The 14,374-nt window shown below is 43.4% G+C and overlaps 1 protein-coding gene across 1 annotated transcript in view; it reads left to right on the top strand.

Moving 5' to 3' along the window:
• The first annotated feature begins 5,732 nt into the window (after positions 1-5,732).
• KCNN2 (potassium calcium-activated channel subfamily N member 2) overlaps positions 5,733-14,374 on the top strand; it is a 443,065-nt gene continuing 434,423 nt past the window's right edge. The window contains exons 1-2 of the mRNA XM_030928035.1: positions 5,733-6,249; positions 6,856-6,927. The gene's annotated coding sequence lies outside the window, so the exon portion shown is untranslated. The remainder of the gene's footprint in view (positions 6,250-6,855; positions 6,928-14,374) is intronic.

The raw sequence follows: 14,374 nt of genomic DNA, 5'->3' as shown, positions 1-14,374 counted from the left end.
CCCATTCTCCTTTTAACGATATACAGCCACCTGCAATATGGTTCGTTACCTCCAGGGCCAGGCACTGTGCTGTCTGCCCACAGTACCTTACAGAGTGAGTGAGTAAGTGAGAAACTCCCTTAAAAGTGATGCTTTCTTGGTATTTTCTTTAACATCTTTGTAGATTACCATTCAGGTTGGGAAATTGAAGTCTATGAATCAGTTCCTCTGAGTTGAAAGTAAAACAAATGTTTAAACAGACAGAATTTACTGTGTTGGCTATTGGCAGGACTTGAATCTCTAAGGCTGACGTTGTCCCACATACATACATGGGTGAAATACCTGCATTGTTCCTTCATTTACTCATTCAGTCAACAAATATTTACTGAGAGCTTCCATTGTGCAGGGTATCACTCTAGATTCTTGAGATGTATCAATGACCCAAACAGGCAAAAATGCCAGCCCTCATGCAACCTATATTCTACCTCATAAGGAAGGCATAGAGAAGGTGTGTATAATTCGTGTAAAATAATTTGCATAGGTTTTCTGGAAACAAAATTCTCAATCTCACAGGTGAAATTTTTCATGAGTCTGTCTCTACTTTCTAACAAACTTTATTCCCATCCTGGTAAGCACCTCTTCTGTCTAGTATGTCCTACATTCCCAGTTCATATATGCTTCAGAATTGTAAGTATACTAGAAACCATCTGATCTAACTTCTCATTTTATAGATGTGAAAATTAAGACCTCCTCAAATTAAATGAACTTGGTTTAAGGCTTCAGAGTGAGTGGCTGTGTTTGGAAAATATGTGATTACCTGTAACAGATTTCCCCTGAAAATTGGGTAAAAGGAAATAAAAAAAAAATTCAGTGACTTTTTGTCTCACTCTAATGCAGGATGCTCTCACTCTTGAGTCTTCTAATATCTATTTATAACATATTTCTATGTAGAAGACATAGTACTTAAAAATGAATTTTGTACAAGCAACACTAAACACCAACATAGCAGTGGCTTAAATTAGACAGAAATACATTTCTCTGTCATGTGAAATAAATGTGGAGACAGGCAGCTCAGGGGTGATGTGGTAGCTCTGCAATCTTTAAGACACAGATCCTGGCAGTTCACCTTTCCACCACCCCTGGATTGTGGCCATTGTCCTCATGTCCACCTTGGCTCCTCTAGCCACCATATCTGTATTCTAGAGAGCAGGGTAGTGGAAAAGGAGAATGGGGCAAAGGATGTGTGCCACTGTACTGGTATGAGTCAGGGTAGATCTGAGAAGCAGATCCACGAAGAGGAAAATAGAGTAACGGATTTGTTTTTGGGACTTGATCTTCCACAACTGGATAAATTATTTATATTCTGCTCTGTTGGTTCTTTGTGTGGTGCTAGACCTGAAGAGAGCAGGACAGGCTCTCTTCGTGGCCAATGTTATAAGTCAATGTGGCTAGGCTGTAGTCCCCAGTCATTCAGTCAAACTCTAAGTTAGATGTTTCGGTGAAAATAGTTTGCAGGTGTAATTAAAGTCTCTAATCAGTTTAAGGAAGGCTGTCCTAGATGAGCTGGGTGGGCCTGATTCAATCCGTTGAAAGGCCTTAGGAGTAGAACTGAGGCTTTCTAGAAGCAGAAGAAATTCTACTTGACAGCAGCTTCAGCTGATGCCTGATAGTCCCAGTCTAGCTTTCGTGACAGCCTGCCCTACAGATACCAGACTTGCCCCACCAACCCCGACAAGCACATAAGCTTATATATATATATATATATATATACACACACAGATCTATATACCCAGTTAGCCCTCCATATCCAAAAAGTTGGGAAAAAAATGAATGGTTGCATCTACTGAACACGTACAGACTTTATTTCTTGTCATTATTCTCTAAACAACACAGTATAACAACTATTTACATCGTATTAGCTATTACAAGCAATCTAGATATTATTTAAAGTGTACAGAAGAATGTGCATAGGTTATATGCAAATGCCACTCCATTTTTCATAAGGGACTTGTGCGTCGGTGGACTTTGGTATCCTGGGGGCATCCTGGAACCAATCCCTCACGGGTACTGAGAGATAACTGCATGTGTGTGTCCCTTCCTGATTGTTTCTCTGGTGAAACCCTAAGTGATACAGACATGATATGAAAGAGAATAATGATACCCTGGAACACATGAGGACAAAGTCAAACCTGCATCAATCTCTACCTCCAAGCCTCCAACTTTGGTCATGCTGGTGACCTGCAGGGGAAGTTAATGCTGTTGGTCATGGAGCTAACATGTACCTTGTCAAGGATTTGGAGAAGCTAAAGGAGGAGATTCAGCAGGAGTTGCTGCAAACCTGGCCTCTATCTCATGCTGACAAGGTGAGCCAGCAGATCTGTGATCAGGTCCATGAGCTGTAGCAGCACCTGACTCTACACCAACCCTCCTAGCATAAACATGGCTGCTGCTTTGCCTCTACCATCCAAGATTGTGTAAATTTCTCTTGTGGCCTATGCTAGCTCAGAACCATATGGGGAACATAATTCTGGTATGTATCATTCTAATTTAGTCAAGTTGACACAGTAAAAACCCACCACAGTCAGTATCTTTGGAGACATTTCTTGGAATCTTCCACATGACACTTTCATAGCTCATTAGCCTGAATTTAGTAACAGAACCACACCTGGGGGGAGCAAGGCTAAACATCAAGGGTTTTCTTCTAAAGAAGGTGAATATGGATCTTGGAGAAGATAACCAGGCCTCTCTGCCAGAGTATTACTATTTATAGAACCCAGTTGCTACCTTCTGGAGCCTAATTTTTTAGAAGGAGAAATAAGACACTGTACAAACCTGTACTGAGCTTCAAGTTTTCAGCTAACTAGCAATACCTCCCTTTCATAGCCCCTTGGAAAAATTCATGGAGTGTTTGTATGTTTAAAGAACTTTTCATATATGAAAGTGTTTTCCTCAGGACAGCAGTGAACCAGTGTAAGCGGGTGATTCTTTACCCTGGGTGTCAGAGTGTGTTTTATATGGATTAGCAGCAAACTTTTTAAGGGCCTTTCGAGGAGCTGTTTTCTTTCACTGCAAGAATAAAATGCAAGGTCAATGACCAGGGCCCTCCCTTATACATGGAATGACTCGGGGGATCTCCTTTAATACAATGAAAAGGAAATTAATTTATAGCATGGATTTACACAGATAAAACAGGTTTTACTTAAATACCCCTTTGTACAAATTCAACCAAATCAACTGCTCATATTTGTGCAGTAATAACATTTAATATTTACTAGCTTTACCATAGGCCAGGCACTACTCTAAGTAATTTATGTAGATTACTGCCTTTAATTTCACAAGAAAGCCATGTGGTATTTACCATTACTGTCGCAGACCCTTCAGGGGGGTCATTTGACATCAGTGGGTTATTTTCCTGCCTGGTGCTGTTCACACCAATAGAACAGGACCAGTTTCTGTGAAGTAGAGCAAAAACTTTATTTGTTGATCAAGGAATGGAGAAGGGGTGCTCAAGCTCCAAGTACCTTCTTAGGGGTCTGAAGGGGACTTTTAAGATCTCTTAGGGCATGAAGGTGGAGACTGCGGGCGAGCATTTGCGGAAAGATGTGGGGCCTTTGAGGGAGAACTGGAGTGTGTGCAGTCTTCTTTCTTTTGCACTGGACCCTGTATGTGCCTAGCAAAGTGCATCTCCTCCCCCATCTCTGTCCCCTGCAGAGATTTTATAATGGTAGTGAAGGGAAGATTCAGGTAGGGGTAGCACTGGTGAGCTCTGTTCTCATCTTTTCATTTGGCTCATTCGTGGTCACTGGCATTCAACCTGCCCTTGGTTTCTGTAAGCAAGCACAGCTGCCAGCACAGGTTAATTTCAAAGGTTCTGGGGCTCTTTAAAAGAATTGAGGTCATGTTGTTGTGACCTTACTATTATTCACATTTGATAGATAAGGAATTGAAGCACAGACAATACAGTAAATTGAACAAGATCACATAAATAGCTGGGATGAACTCAGGACATGGGCATCTCCCTGATGCACTCCCAGTGCCTGGCTGGTCCCTGAAAAGGCATATTCAGTACCCTCTCTTTACTAGAGCAGGAAAGTGAATACAAGGGCAAAGTGCTTCAACAACAAACTAAACCAAAAGGGGTTTCTACTTAGCTCATAGATTACTGGAAAGTTCCGTTAATTGGAAGTCCCATTCTAGGATCATTCTGATTAAATGCAGTTAAATAAATAACTCTCACTATACTGGAATCAACCCTAAAAGGAAAACTTGGAGACTGGAAGCGAGAGGATAGGGAAGGAGGGGAAGTGGGTGGCTTAGCACCACCATTCAGACCTCCCTGAGTGCCCCTTTGGTGCTGTGCAAGCTTCCTTTCACAGTTATTAGAGCAGAGTCTTAGCTAAATGCTGCAAGGGCAGATGCTGTTTGTTCCTCCGTAGCTCCCAGGGCGCCTATGGGGGCTTTGCAAATCACAGAGGCTCAATACTGTTTCAGGAAGGAGTAATTGGAAGAAGGGGCTTGGGAGCAAGGTATCAGTTTAGAACCTTCCAGACTGGTACAGTGTGTTCCATTTAACACTGAAGGTAACACTCCAGGCAACAGAATTGGTTTTTTCCTGTGTCACCAGGATCCACTGGGGCCGGGAACCCATATGTGGTACCATAACTAGCCTGTTGTCTTTGGGCGTTTGGTGGAGGGTCTGATGCAGAGACCACCTAACTGTGCTTTTTATGCAGACAGCCAGCCCTGAGACCCCTTGTAAGCAGGTCATCAGATGGCAGAGGATGTGATGTTTCATGAACCTTAAATTTGCTTCATACCTCTTTTTTGCCATATGGCTGACAGGCAAAACCTTGGACAGGTTGAGTGTTGCCGAAAATATGAAACGAGCCTGAAGCCAGGGAATCCATGGAGGATTGCTTTTGTTCTTTCAGGCATGCGATAACAAAGGGGTCCCCTGCATCACAGCCCGCCGGCATTCACCTCTTGTCTCACAATCTTCTCGGCTCCCGTTTTTGTTTTTTCAACTTGGAAATGGAATATATGAAAGGCAGACTGAACAGTGGCAATCAAAATCCAGAACGCCGGAGACATTGCTGCCATTCACAGAATTTATGAAAATCCCTTGTCTGGAAGGCTCTTGGAGAACTCAAAATGCTCAGCGCGGCTGGTGAGTTCCCTGCAGCAGCTGGAAGTGCAGCTATAAATAGAGCGGGGCGGGAAGCGCCCTCCGGCGGGGAGCGGGCGGGAGATTCCCGGCTTCCCCTCCGCCGCCGCGCGCGTTCTGCGCCGGGGGAAGCCGGCTGGCGGGCGCGCGGCCTTAACCCGTGCGACACCGGGCAGCTCCTGCGGCAGCCGGGGAGGGCGTGATGGAGACCACGCTGGAAATGTGCATCGAGGCACGTTTCTCACCTTGCACTGGAACAACACATAGTCTGCGAGTTCTCTCCCTCCCTCTCTCTCCTCTGCAGCTCCCTCCGGTTAACACCTGAAATTCGGCCTTAGAACACACCCATGATGGAATTTGTTCCATATCTTTTATTTTTAACCTTCGAGAGGCATACATCCAAACCTAAAATTAAAATCATCCCTACATTTGGTTTTGGGACTCATGTTGCTTTTCACCCTTCAGCGGCGTTCCCTCCCCAGCGCTGCGTGCTGCTTAAGGACTGTTACTTCCTTGGGGAGGGAAGTACCGAATGGAAGCGGTGCGCGCGCGCGCGCGTTTATTTTTGGCGCATGCACACCCCTCGGCGGCCTCAAGGTCGGCGCTACCCTGAGCGCTCTGGCCCCCGCCTACAGGACTCGCTCCTGCCAGCCAAGGACTCGAGAAGGGGGGAGTCCCCAGTCCCGGCGGGGCACCTGGGATTCGGTTCGGTGTTGAGCACAGTCAGTACCGAAGCAGGGGCAGCCAAGTGGGAGCTGGGCGCCCCAGAGGTGGACCCCAATCAGCAGCGAGTGGGCAGCGGGGGCCCGGCTCGCCCGCGCCCCGGAGCTCTCCCGCAGGCTCTCTGCGCCCCGAAGCTGCGGAGCTGGGGGCGCTCTCCCGGGCCGCAAGCAGGCACAGCACTGGACGCCTGGAGAGGCAGCGGGTCCTGGCTAGGACTCCTGATTCTTCTCAGATGGAAACACTTTCTCCCGGCGAACCTGCTGGGATTCCCAGTGGACTCGCACTTCAGCTTTGCCCACTGACGCATTTAACCAAGGCCGCATTGACCGCTTTGAGGCCAATCTGAGTTTCAAATGAAGCGGGACTTCTGGTTGCAGAAAGAGGTAAGGTCGCGACTAAGGTGACATTGACTAGGGCCACAGATTTAATGGGGACCAGCCTCCCCCAGGCAAGATACTAAAGTGAAGTTTGCCTGGGCTTTCACTCCTCCCCTCCCTCCTGCTTACTTTTCTCCAGCACCCACTCATACCTTAAAAAGAAACATTCTCCTGGATGGGGGACTCCCTTAGGCTATATTCAGCATTTTAGCGTTCTGCACTAGAGGCCATGCCACAGCGCGACCTGAAGTTCCCTATGCTCCCTTCCATCTTCCATCCCTCCCCTCTTGTCGTTTTCTCAGCTCTCCTCTTTCCTTATCCAATCTTTTATTTATTTTGCCATCCCGCTTTCTAACTTCTCTTTCCTTTCTATGAAAATATGAACCAAATGAAGGGAGAGAGGGCAGAAGGTTGTGATTTTTCTGTGTAATGTAATGCTGAGGTTATAGGGTATATGGATTGGTGGTTTATGAGTTATTTATTGATTAGGTTTTCTTAAGCACCTACTCTGTGCTGCTGTTCAACTTCTTCAAGTTGGGGGTGACCAGACTGTTTTCTGGAAAATAAATTGCCCCAAGAAGTTTGTCCTACTTCCTCTACTTCTTTCTCTAGGGTGTGGGAATGGGCATCTGCAAGACCAGGGGATGCAGAGCTTGCGGGAAGGAAGAAACTCACTGAGTTCAGGCTGGTTTGGTGCCTTTATGCCCTCAAGTCATGGATAGTAATAACAAAAATCACACATTAGTAATAATAACAACACATTTATTGAACACCTGCAGTGTTTGTGGTATTCTAAGAACTCTACAAATGTTAACTCATTTAAACATCATAACTACCTCATGGAGTAAGGACTACTATTATGTCTTTTTTACAGATGGGGTAATTCAGAAACAGATGATTAAGTAATTCATTCATAATCATACAGTTAGTAAGTTGGGAAGCCGAGATTGAAGCTCAGCCTCTGAGTCTAGAACAGAGCTCTTCATACATTGCACATCTCTGTCACTCACATATTCATCCATCCCCTCTGTGCCAAGTGCTGTGCTAGGCAATGCAACAGTGGACAAGGCAACCAAGATCCTTAGAGCTTGTGTTTCAGTTGAGGGGGACAGACTATGTATCAATAAACAAACTAGATGATTTCAGGTAGTGGTAAATACCATGAAGAAAAGAGAACAGAGTAGTGTGCTAGATTGGCTACCTTCCCATGGTGAGTGGACAGAGAAGTTCTCTTGGTGGTAGTGATATTCAGGCTGAGACCCTGAAGAACTGAGAAGAAAGACAAATAGCCAATGAACGTATGAAGTGATGGTTGTTACTTAAGTAATCATGGAAATGCAAATTAAGTCCACACTGAGATATTCTTTTATATGCATTTGGTTGGCTCCAAATTAAAAAGTTTGGCAATACCAAGTGGTTGAAGAGGATGTGGGTCCAAAGGATGTTCAAACATTGCTGGTGAGATTATGAATTGGTACAATGACTTTGGAAAACAGTTTGATATTATATCCTAATTTGAACGTTCGAACATGTGTGAACCAACAGTTCAACTTGCTTTTAGCTTTATACCTGTGAGAAACTTTTTACATGTTCAACAGAAGACATGCATGTGAATATGCTTAACACCCTGGTTTCCAATAATGAAAACCTGGAGGGACCATGAAGGCCTAGCACCTTGAGCTAGTGATTAATACTAGTGATGAATAGTATTGTTACACAAAGGAATATTATACAGCAAAGATGAATAAACAAAATGACATAACAATATGATTGGCTTTTAGCAATATAATATTAAGTGAAAATTAAGTCTAAAATATTACATGTAGCATATTAAAAACTACTAAAATAAAAAACTAGGTAGGAGGTGTGTGTGTGTGTGTATGCACACGTGCAATAACGTTATATAAATGGGAAAGCAAGAGAATGATGAACATAAAATTTGTGATTTTGTGATTATGGTTACCTCTGATGGAGGAGAAACAGGGGCACCATATGGTTAGTTAGAGGCAAGTCAGTAACTGTGTTTTGGCAGGTCACAATTGAGTTTTGGCTAGTAGGGCCAGGCATGCTTGTTGCGTTATTAAAAATAACTAGTAAATAACAAAGTATGACAGGGCATGCATGGGCTAATGATGAGAGTATATGGTGGACCAGGTATTAAGATGAACTCAGTTCTATGTACTGTGGTCCTAAGTGGAAACAGGAAAGAAAGGAAGGTAGATACTTTTGTCGGGAGGGCTCTACTAGGAGAAAGAAGTTTGATGTTTTCAAGGAAGAGAAAAGCAGCCTAGAGTGGCACAGTGGGTCAGCAGATTAGAGAGGTGGACTGGGACCAGATCCTGCAGGGCTTTGCAGGTCAAGGTAAAGGGTGGAAAAGTTTTAAGCAGTGAAGAGACGTGATTGGGTTTAAGATTTTAAAAGACCATTGTGGAGCTGCGTGGAGACTGGACTATCGGAGGGGCAGTTGGGAGGCTCCTGCAATGGTAGAGGAGAGAAGCTGAGGGCAGGACTGCGACTGTGTTTCTGCAGGTTACTTATTGTGTAGGAGACCAGCTCGGGGGGGCAAGTCGCTGAAATTCAGCCCATGTTCCTGTTGCCAAGAAATGTCCCGTTGCCAGGCTGTGAAGGCCTGGAGGAAGGGCATATTTTTCAAATTGCACAGAGAGCTCTGTAGGTCAGCAATAGCCTGTTGGTGGATCTGGGTGTTGTGCATAGACTTAAGGAAAAGTGGATAGATTCAGGGCACAATTGAGGGCAGAATGGATAAGGTTGGCTGATGGATTAGATATAAGGGTTATTAAGGGAAAGAGAGTAAAGAAAAATAACTCCTGGATTTTTATTTAACTGCAAGGATACTGGTGCTGTGTACAAAGAACAGAAAGAGCAGGGAAGATTCACATTCAAATAAGTCATATTTTGCACATATCATATTATTTTTAAAATGCTCTCAGCCAAGTACAAATATCAGATAGTGAGTTAGACATGAGTGTGAAGCTTGAGGGAGGTTTCAGGCCAAGAGTCATGAATGTGGGAAGTACAGGTATATAGATGGTATAGCTCAAGTTCTCTACTTAGTGGTCATTGTCAGATTGTGAATTCCTTTGGGGCAGAGAAATTATGTCTTTTTTACCCCAGCAAAGTATAAGGAGTAATAGGTTATCAGTAAATATTTGTTGAACAGATGACAGAAGGATGCATAAACAAGGGGAAGGGGAGGAACTAGCCCAGGTTTCTGATGCTGCTGGTGTCTGAAGGCTGAGACTGTGTTGTTTTCAATCCCTCTTTGGGCTGAGGCAAGTCTAATGGTAGTGCCAGCCCTTTAGGAGACCCCAGAGCTACTCGGAGCAGCCAGAAATGGCAGAAACTAGAGAGTGAGGATGCAGGATGGCCAGGAGAGCTCCTGAAGGTCAAACAAGGAAGAGGAAAGAGTGTTGAGCCAGAAACAGGGTCACAACTAAGAATATGGCCGATCTCATGGGTGATGAGAGACAGTGAAATCATCGAGAGAAGATAGGACTGAAGTGGGTGAATGAAAGGATCAAGGCAGTTGATACCAGTGGAGCCGTGAGGTTCGGTTTAAAGGCCAGTGTATTGCAGACATTTTTGATAGTCACCAGGTAACTAGCTTGGCACTGGCCAAAACACTCCCTACCAGCCCTAGCCCCACAGTACCTCAGGCTGTGTGTTGTCCCTTGTGAAATCTCATTTAGAAAATGGTTGCTAAGGCATTCGCATACCGGATAGCACATCCCATCACACAGCTGTGAGTATGCAGCACTTAGCCTGCACGTGCGTTTCTAATACCTTCGCACTGGGATTGGGCAGCTGGCCCTGCCCTGCTACATTTGGGCTTGGCATGGTTCTCCCATGCCACCACATCCCATTCCCTTGGGGACATTTATTTTGTCAGCCTCCACCCTCTCGTTGCAGTTCACGTCTCTTATCTGTGTTCTTTCCTCAAATGGATGCCTTTTGTCCCTTATTTACTGGTGTACCTTAGTGCCTGGCATGGTGCCTGACATACAGTGTGTGAGCAGCAGTTGTGAAAGGGTGGAAGGAAGGAAGGAACGGAGTGAGGGAAAATGAAGAATATATTTTTTTTTTTGCTTGACTTTGAGGTGATCCAGAAGAGACCATCCCGTTCTAATGATAAAGTCACAAGGACCTCCCTTTTCTCAGACATTGCTGAGTATGGGATTGCTTAACAATGTAGACTTTAGGATATACTAGACCTGCAGTTCCATTCTGGCTCTACCATATGTGACTTGGTTAGGTCACAATCTCTTACAGACTATTTATCTGTAAAACATGGGTAATAACAAAACCTACTGTATAGTGTAGTTGTGAGTTTTAAATAAGATAAGGGTGTGAAGTTTCTAGTGTAGTACCAGGCATGTAAGAAGGGCAGAGTAGAAATTTGGGTATTATTATTTTCCAAGCCATTTAATTGTCAATGCTGTCTTTGTTGACCAATTTCAAGTAATACTTCTAATTCTCAGAATTCAGCCTCCTTACCCAGTAGGGCCAGTGTTCTGGCAGTGGAGTAGTAGCCATTTTAGGCAGATGGGGAACTATTCCTGGGCACATGGACATTTGCTGTTCCATTTCTCACATTATGCTACATAGTATTCCATTGCACATAATTCATGGGCAGCTGGGAGTCTGAATAATAGTGAGGATTCAGAATTTATTCATTCAACATTCCATAAACAGTGATTGAATGTCTTACTATGCGAATGGAGATGCAATGATGACTAAGACACAGTCTCTGCTTTCAAGGAAATCACAGTCTAGTTATTGGCCGGGGGGACAGACAAATAAACAGACAATTGCGATATATACATTCATGGGATCACCCCCAGTACCCTCACTCCAAGACACTATCCCCCACCCCCACTACTGCTGAGAAGAATGGTGTGAACATAGTAATAGTGATGGTCCCTTGTATTTGTACATCTACTTACAGTTTACAACTGTTTACTTTTAATTATTTCATTTGATTTTCACAACTTTATGAGATAGGTAGAGATACTACACCCATTTTATAAGTGAAATCTAAGACTCCATTGAGCAGATGCCTTTAAAACTAAGGCAGAAGTGTGTCGTGCAGGACACTGCCATGATTTGTCCTTCCAGCCCTTTTGTGCACTGTTCCCACTCAGGGATCTAGTTTGCCACCTTTGTGGGCATGGGGTTTGATTCTGATTGTGAGTTCACTGCTTGGATTTGATGGCTAAGTTTAACTTTCCTGTTGGGACCTTTGTTCTCTGTAGACTTACACAGACAACTCATCCCATTCAGGTGGGTTTGTGCAACCTTTCTGATCTCTGGGACTCAATTTCAGCATTGGCTGGGAGGCAAAGCCCAGGTGAGGATCACGATGGTTTCCCTGGGAGGCGGGATTGGTGATAGACATTAGGTTGATTGTCTATGCTTGTGCAACTGGGAAGTGGAGGATCTGGCAGGAGAACCTTCAGATACCACAGTTTTACGAAGCTTGTCCAATCAGCTGGATGTTTCTCTTGACTAGAGAAAAAATATAGGAATTAATTTATCCTCCTTAAAAATTGAATGACTTATTTACATTTCCCCAAAGATGACCAATTGTAGTTGGTCATTTATGAAATATTTAGACATCTTCTCATACAGAATACATCATTGATTAAAATTTGCTTATGATTATTTAAGAAATATGGGTTCTTTTGTTTTTGTAAAATTAAGGAAAGTAAACTTCACAGACTTATTTGTCATGTAATTATAATGTGCGAAAATGAGTTTGTTGCCCAGAAAAACATGTGTTTACCTCATCTACTTCTGTGTTTTTATCTTTGTGTAAGATGTTATTACAGTAAGTATTTCTGCTGCCCACAGAATATCTGGGCAGGGCAGCGCAAAGACCTGCCAGACCTGCAGTGCAGCAAGAGGATGATTTTGGCTGTAAGTGGTTCAGAAGTACTGAAAGAGCACCCTACCTCCACAGATATGTTACCACAATAACTTTGATTATAATGTCTTATGTAGGAGAAAAATAGGTTTACTGATCATTTTCTTTGACTTTAAATATGAGGTTTGTGAAACACATGAGAAATAATTTATCAAAAGTGAGTTTTGAAGAGGGCCTTTTAATTTCCATTTGCTTCAGTGTACTAGGGATCAAGTTACATGTTCATTGACTGGTGAAGAAATCCTAGTAAGAAATTTGTCCTATATGCAGGGAGAATAGTCTGAATTAGCAAAAAGTCTCAATTACAGTGTGTGTTTGTGTTTTAAGAAATATCTTTGTTTTACTTCCAATGTATGTGTTGTTAAAAAGTGTTTTGCATTAGTCTCTTCTATCATGTATAAGACCTCACATGTACTTATTAACATCCATTGACCATCCTGGCTAACACGGTGAAACCCCGTCTCTACTACAAATACAAAAAAAAAAACTAGCCGGGCGAGGTGGCAGGCGCCTGTAGTCCCAGCTACTCGGGAGGCTGAGGCAGGAGAATGGCGTAAACCCGGGAGGCGGAGCTTGCAGTGAGCTGAGATCCGGCCACTGCACTCCAGTCCGGGCGACAGAGCGAGACTCCGCCTCAAAAAAAAAAAAAAAAAAAAAAAAAAAAAAAAAAAAAAAAAAAAAAAAAAAAAAAAAAAATCCATTGAATATAAACAGATAGGTCCTTAAAAAAAACCCTGTTTTTCTTTTAAGGCAGTTAAAATTTTAGGATATTAATTTTCTAGGCAGAACTCTTCGTTGCATTTAGGTAAACTTCATTCCAAGCTAATTCAAAAGAGCATGATTTCCAAATTACCAAAACCTGAATGATTTTTGCTATAAATTCCCATTAAAAATCAAGCATCCAGTCAAAGATAAAGCTTGATTTTCTGCTTAACTTTAAGGAAGAGTTTTTTCTTTCCAGGTCAGAGAAAAATTTGCTCACTTGTATTGACAGTTTTAGTGTGTCCTGAAAGAGACAGGCCTTAGCAACTGCAGGCAGCTGTACCCAGCTCCTCCCTCATGCCACTATCTAGCCCCTACTGTGGATGTAAAAAAAGTTTCATGCAGCTCCTCAGACAAATGACTGACAAAAACTAAGCCCCAGAGGATGATTATCATGTATGTGTCTGCAACTGAGGCCGCTCTTTGTCAGGGCATCTCTGGCCAGTCGGCATTGATTGACTGATCCTGCTATGCTTTTTATACGCTTGGTGCAATACAGAAACATGATTTTGCCATATGCAGGACAGTAGAGACAGAGGAAGATGAAAGCATGGCAGCCCAGATCAGTGCTTCTTAAATTCATGGTTTGCGAAACACAGATTTCTGTGTCCCACTCCCAGAAATTCTGACTCAGTGTCTAGAGAACTGCCCCCAACCTCCAAATTTCCATTTCTAACAAAGGCTTCCAGGTGATGCTCATGCTGCAAGTCTGTCGAACATAATTCAAGCAGCACTGGCCCAAATAGCTAATTTTGAGAAGACTCAGGTGAGGATAATGGAAGTGCATTTCAGAAATAAAATTAATCAGAACATGACTACTCCACCAGAGGGAGATAAGGCAATGCTAGGCTGACCAGCTGCACCAGTTTGACCCAGACCGTCCTGATTTTAGCACTGGAAGTCTTGTGTCCTAGGAAATCACTCAGTCCCAGACAAACCGGAAAGTTAGTCACCCTACAAGGCATACTAAGCTAGTTTATTATGGCAGCTTTAATGTACTTTAAAGTGATTGGTGCATAGCCTAACATTTAAACTCCTGGTGTGTTTTAAGACAAGCCATTGAGCAGACTGTGAAATGACAGGTGACCACACAGCTAGAGCCTTCAGCTTTCCTAAATCTCTTTTCTTACAAGTTATGGTAGATCAGGGGTTCCCAGACCTGTCCTCAGATTGGAATCACCTGGAGAGCTTAACGAACTGCTTGTGTTCTACTCCCAGAGATTGTAAATTAATTGGTTTGGGGGAGTGGCCTGGATGCTTGTAGTTTTAAAAAGATCCCCAGCTGATTCTAACATGTAGACACATTTAGGAACCCCCATGGTAGACAGTCTCCAAAGATGGCAGCTACTAATGCCTCTCACTTTGTGCAGACACACCGTTCATCTCATCAAGAGGAAGGGTTTATTTCCCGTCCCTTTGGATCCT

Source organism: Rhinopithecus roxellana, chromosome 3 (assembly GCF_007565055.1).
Source record: "Rhinopithecus roxellana isolate Shanxi Qingling chromosome 3, ASM756505v1, whole genome shotgun sequence".
Lineage (NCBI taxonomy): Eukaryota > Metazoa > Chordata > Mammalia > Primates > Cercopithecidae > Rhinopithecus > Rhinopithecus roxellana.
Note: the sequence above shows the minus strand (reverse complement) of the source record. Positions and strands in the feature narration are given on the sequence as shown.